We start from the raw sequence: 6546 nt of genomic DNA, 5'->3' as shown, positions 1-6546 counted from the left end.
TTATTTTACAATTTGCATACAGTGAACTTTTACCTTATCGGGGTATGAGTCTGTGAGTTCCTACAAATGCACATACTCTCACCAAAATCAACCATAAGCAAGATAGAGTTGTCCGGCTTCCAAACATTCCTTTGTGCTTCCCATTCACAAACATCCCCCCAACCCCTAACATACTAGCAACCAGACATTTACTCTCCTTCACTATGTTTGGGGCTTTTCCAGAATGGCATATAAATGGAGTAATACAGTATGTAGCTTTTAAGTCCTGTGTACGACAAGTTAGGAATGATTTTTAAACTTTTTTATGCAACAAAACAATTCCTAGATTTTTGAGAATAAGCCTTCCTCTGTTTCACAGTGTAGGCAGGAGTGACCTGAGCTGTAAAAGAGAGGTACCGAGAACTTTCGCAGTTTTAGTCCGTTGGCCCACGTTGGCCCCTCTGGAGGCTGAACGTGAGCTTCGAGCCATGTGGTTCAACCTCTTCATCATACAGTTGAGGGAGTTGTGTTCCTGCACCGAAGGGTTGTGGCAGCATTGGGGCGAGAATTCAATATCTTGACTCCAAATGCAATTCTCTTTTGACTTTACTTCTAGCTACACAGTCATGTGAAGCTTTTCCTAAAATGAAAACCAAGTATAAGGCCTGTTAAATATATTTATTTTGTAGGCTTGCACTTAAATCTTAACCTCACATGAACATAAATCATTACTGAGTCAAAATAAGCCAAACCCTGATATGATTCATCTCTAATGTATAATAGGCTTACTTCAGATCAGTCCATTTGAGTTGCTATAACACAATACCAGAGACCAGTAGCTTATAAACAAAAGAAATTTACTTCTTACAGTTTTGGAGGCTGGGAAGTCCAAGGTCAAGGTGCCAGCACATTCAGAGTCTGCTGAGAGCTGGCTTCCTGGTTTCTAAATGGTTATGTCCTCCCATGGCAGAGAGGGGTGAGGGAGCTCTCTGCAGTCTCTCTTATAAGGTCATTAATCCCTTCATGAGGACGCTGCCCTCCCAGAGGCCCCTGCCACCAAATATCATTCCACTGGGAGTTAGGATTTAATATATGAATATTACAGAGACACAAACATCCAGGCTTTTGCACTTCATTTTATGCATCACATTAGGAAGGGAACTGCTATAGAATGTGATCAATTGTTTTCTTAAATATTTAAGAACAACAAAGATTGTGATTTGAGCAAAAAGCACAGGTACTCAGTCTCTCCCTTTTTCTCTCTCTCCCCCTCCTCTTAGTGTCTGCTGAGACTTCCACATTGATATAGATAACAAGATATCAATGCTCACTTTGATTCTGTATCTAAACCCAAAAGAGCTTGACTTTGAAATAGAACATGATTTTAGGGGGACATGTGTTTGAATGTGAATGAGCAGATTTATGGTTTGTTTGTTTTTGTTTTTTCATGGAACTCTGGCTCCTTAACTGAGCCAGATCTGGGAGTCAGGAAACTTACATTTCACTTTTAGTTACTTGGAATTTCTGTCCCTGTGCCAAAGATACCAATCATGACATTTCAGAGTATATTCCAAGTAAATCATCTTTTTCAGCTCCTGGTAAAGAGCTAGTCTTCCAAAGGCTGTGGGCCCCCAGGTCAAGGTGATGGCACCAGAAATGAACCTCCAACACAAGTGTCAATGGTCCACAGGATGGAGGGCAAACAAGACATAGCCTGGTTCAAAATGACAAGCAAACTAGATATCCTCTCTCAATGATTCAAGGTAAATTTTCAAATTGAAGCGAGCACTGATTGTGGGAACTGAAAGGTCATGAGAAAGACAGGGGCCAGAGAAGATGCAGTGTGGAAGCTGAAATTACGGAGGAAGAAGAAACCATGAAAACCAACCAGAGGTCATGGGCAGAGGCTGAGGACTTCTTTGGTCACACTGGGGGAGGAGCAGTGGGATGGAGAGAAATGCCCTGCCCTTCCTGGGTCCCATCGTTTGGGGTTTTCCTGAGTCTTGTGCACACACAGTCTTACGTGAGCCACCCCCCTGCCCCTGGTATGGGAGGCAACTTGATTGAGTCTATCTGGCCTTAAGTCAAACAACCTTTAGACTCTATTTCAACAAAAACTATTGGCAAGGACTCCCCTCAATGGTAAAAGTAGGTAGCAGAGTTTCTTAAGTATAAGAGGCAACGTTTCTTTCCTGGTAGAGTCAGGTTTGTCACTTATTTACTGAATATGTGAGGAAAAGAAATATGAGGTGATAAATGCCTGAATAAGAATGTTTAAATAACTATAGAGCTTTCTTTAAATTTCTAATGTAAACAGTGATATAAACAGTAACTAACAGACTGTTTCCAAGTAGAATTCCAGATAAAAGTGCTTTAAATAAAAGAAAATGCATATTTGTAATGAGTTCATAGGAACTTTTTACTAAAGTACTTAAGAATAGGTTTTACTCCTTTTATTTTTTCTCATATTTGTTTTTTTCTTCTAGAATGCTTATTTTATGTTCTCTTCTCAAGTCTCATTTATTCTTCAGGGTTTAAGTTAAATAAAATTAGACATTTCCCATGGGTCCTTGTTTTAATTCAAATTTCCTATTTCAGAGTATAACTGAACTTCTTCCAGCATTGATCCCTTCCACTTATAGCATGGTCATTTCCATGCTAGGATATTGCTTCCTCTCCCACTCTTGATTAACACATGTGTATATAGTCCAAATGACTATAATGAGAAAAACAGAGTGCACTATGATTCTAGAAGAAGGAGTAGGGTCCGCCAGTTTGGAAGGGCTGGGAGGCAAATGAAAAACCAAAGGACCCACGAACCATGAGGGCCTTAAGGTAGAAGAGACTGTCCCACTCTGCCCAACTGACACAATCTATGTTTAGCACCTGGGAGTAGCATGGACCTCGGGCAACATCAAAAATCTATCCATAAGTTTAGTCACCTCAGGCTGCCAAGACAAACTACCATAGACTGGAGGGGCTTAAGCAATAGATATTTCTTTCTCCCAGTTCTGGAGCTAGAATTCTAAGGTCAAGGCTCCAGACAATTTGATTCCTGGTGAGAACTCGCTTCCTGGGTAACAGATGGCTACCTCCTCAGTATGTCCTCACATAGCATGTAGGCTGGGGATGGAATGGGGTGTGGAGAGCAAGTTCTCTGATTTCTCATTTTATAAGGACATTAATCCTACTGGATCAAGCCTTTGTACTTGGACTGGATCAGTCCATGTACTGAATTGTGCCCCACCCCCCCCAAATTCCTATGTTGAAGCCCTAACTCCGAATGTGACTGTATTTGGAGATAAGGTCTTAATCCAAGTGGGCTGGTGCCTTTAGATGAACAGTATGGGACACTAGAGGGCTCTCTCTCTCTCTCTCTCTCTCTCTCTCTCCATATGAGGACACACAGGGAAGGTCAATGTCTATAAGCCAGGAAGAGAGCTTCACCAGAAACCATATAAGCCAACACCTTGATCTTGGACCTTTCAGACTCCAAAACTGTAAGAGATAAATTTCTATCATCTACACCACCCAGTCATGCCATTTTGCTATAGCAGCCTGGGCACACTAAATATAGCATCTCCTTCTTATGATCTCACTTAACTTGAGTTATTTCCTTAAGGCCCCATCTTCAAATATGGTCACAAAGGGAGTTAGAGCTTCAACACATGAATTTGGGGAGCCAATTTCAGGGGGTTCCACACATTGGCTGCACTGAGGAGCTCTGTTAAGTACAGGTTTCAAAGCCATCTCTGGAGAGGATATACTGTCTACAGATGCCTGTCCCTTGCTCATTGGCCATCTAGCAAGAGTGATGTCTGCCTCTTGTCTCAAGTCTTGGTTCAGTCTATCCTAACCACTCCCTGTGGATAGCTCCAAAGTCAATAGCAAAAGTTTAAACTTATTTCCTTCACATAGAAGGGGGAACCTCTAGGCTCACCAAGCAAGTAGTGGTGGTATTATAAAGGGAAATTCCCTCACCCCTTCTTGCATTGTTTAATTGTTGCAAACTGGATTTCCCTCTATTGTTGAAAACGGGATAAAACTCTTTCTCTATGTGCACCTGTTCAATTTTCATCTCTTACGTTGACACTTCCAAAAAGTCTGGAGAGTTGGGTTGCCCAAGTTCCATTTTAATAACTCTGAGATACTTCAATCCAAAAAATGAGTCCACATTAAAGGGAGAAATTTTCTTCTTAAGATACCAGGAAAATAGTGAGTGGTAAGTTAGTTACACAAAACCATACTGCTAGTGAAAAAAAACTATTCAATTACTCCAATGCTATTCTGTCACATATTATTTGAACCAATGCTTAATAATCAGTAATAATGGAGACTACTAATAAGGCATAAGTAATTGAAATGGCAGATTATTCCAAATATTAATTTAGCCATATGTTTCTATATATATCCCCATTGATTCTTTCAATTGTATATCCATGTCCCTGCTTCATCTTTTTGTGGCTTATGAGCAGATAGTAACATGGACAAAAGCAGGTTGAAAAATTGGCCTGAAATCTCTGCAAACACCATAACCAGCCCTTAATGTTTGAGAAACAATTACAGGCATATTTCCTTCTAACTTTGGTAGCACCACATTATTCGAAAAATGTGGAAGAAATTTTAATAAGAATATGGAGTTTGACTCAACCCAAATTAGAATTAATCACACAGCATTGTTCTTCTGTCTCTTATAGAATTCTTAATTTCTTCTCATTGTCCCTGGTGATTTCAGCATGATCGTTTTAGCAGGACCTTTGTGTGCTTTACAGATAGGTGACTTCATTTTTACTGGAACTTTGCATCCTAGAGAATGAGGAAGACACTAAGGACTGACCAAAGACCAGGAGGGTCACTTCAGCCACATACTCACTCATTAGCATACGAAGAGACTCTCTATTGTTTCATCACAGTTTAAAGTCCTGCCATGTCAAATCCGCAAAATAACTCTAAGGAAAGGCCACACTCTGCACTCCTTCCTGCACTTTCCACCCCCAGCCTGCCCACCCACCCCGATGGCAGGCTGGCACTAAGGCGACGCACTGAAGTGAGGGACTAGGAAGCACTACGTTAACCTCAGGGAGACCGCGATGTGAGGTGCGGGGGTGGGCTTCAATACTGGAACCAAGGGGGCAAACACACCTGAGAAAAGCTGTGGAGGCAAAAAGACTGTGGCGACTGAACAAAGAGCAAAAGAGGGGAAAGTGAAGATAGCTCCAGGACTCCACCCAGGATGCCCCACGAGGAGCTTCTGGAACGTGGATTTCCAAGTTCTCGGATGCCCTGGAAGGGCAGTGCAGATTTGAGTAGAAAATGGTGTTGCTCCTAGGTGCCAGGCTGGTGAAACAAGACGGCCAACACACATACTTCAGAACCTGGGCAGGCCACCGCATTCATCCTTCTGTCGCAGGGGAAGGACTGCTGAGGAATCCCACCACCGAAAGGCAAGTCCGCTGCCACGAAGTCAAGTACGCATTGATGCAGGATCCCAGCCATTCCCCCACCTGACCCTCATTACCTAGTAAGCGGAAATTAGAATGGTGCAGTCTGCGAAGTAATTTTTGAAAAAAAATCTCCAATAGAGAAAATAAATTAAGACAATCTATTCCCATTTTTATGAAAATTTCATTTCAGAGAAAATCAGGCATTGGGTAGTATTGGTTACATGCCAATTGTGTAATTTAATGCAAGCAAAAACTTGAAAACTCTATGAGAGGAAAAAAATCCTACATAATTATAACTGATTGTATTCATTGTTGGGGGGGAGGTTATGTCAATAAATTTAATGAAATAATAACCCAGGAAGCTCCCAAAAATGATAAACAGGGCTTCACAGACACAAGTCATTAAATGTGGCAAAGGAAGGCATGGTTTGGCTAAAGTTCTAGAATAGAAAATCAAACGTAATTATATTAGATGGCAAATTGCTATTAAGTTACTGGCTGTTCTCCCTGAGGTCTAGCAACAGGGCTCTACACTATGATCCGTCACCATCAATTAATATTTAAGCAATTGCTTAAGAAGATAAACAATCATAGCATGAGTTAACTTAATTTTGCCTATGGTTGAAGCATAATCTGCTGTTCTCTGTTACTGGAAGGGCCATGAAACCATATTAGAAATATTATATTAAGAGATACACAGCGACACAAAGATGAATATTGGCTCCTTTCCCCTAATTCTTTTCACGTAGCGTGAAGTCGGTGTTTGGCCAACTCTGATCTTAGAAGTCACACTTTTTTCTCGTCACATCATTTTACTTTCTTTGTAAATTCATCCTGCATGGTATGTTCCTGTTTCTGCCTTTTCCACTAGAGAGTAAGCCTCTGGATATTCTGGAAGTTTCCATCATGTTTACTGCTGTATCCACAGGGCCCAGAGTAGCACCTGGGCATGATAGAAACCAAAGAAATATTGTCGGATGAAGAAATAAAACTGCAAGAAGGAACTAAAATAATCTGACAAGGGTAAGAGCAGAACGACAGGTTAAAGGTTATAATGAAACTTGTATGTGATGTAATTGGCCCGCTCTTCCCAGGGATGAGTTAGAAACCTGGGTCCCGGGTT

At 41.2% G+C, this 6546-nt stretch overlaps 1 long non-coding RNA gene across 1 annotated transcript; it reads left to right on the top strand.

The window, feature by feature from the left end:
• Positions 1-4914: 4914 nt before the first annotated feature.
• On the top strand, positions 4915-5590 carry LOC115279458. Its single transcript, XR_003903450.1, has 2 exons — positions 4915-5076; positions 5309-5590. It is a non-coding gene; the product is annotated as an uncharacterized LOC115279458 (long non-coding RNA).
• Positions 5591-6546: the final 956 nt, after the last annotated feature.

The sequence above is a fragment of the Suricata suricatta genome, chromosome 15 (genome assembly GCF_006229205.1).
Source record: "Suricata suricatta isolate VVHF042 chromosome 15, meerkat_22Aug2017_6uvM2_HiC, whole genome shotgun sequence".
Taxonomy (NCBI): domain Eukaryota; kingdom Metazoa; phylum Chordata; class Mammalia; order Carnivora; family Herpestidae; genus Suricata; species Suricata suricatta.
Note: the sequence above shows the minus strand (reverse complement) of the source record. Positions and strands in the feature narration are given on the sequence as shown.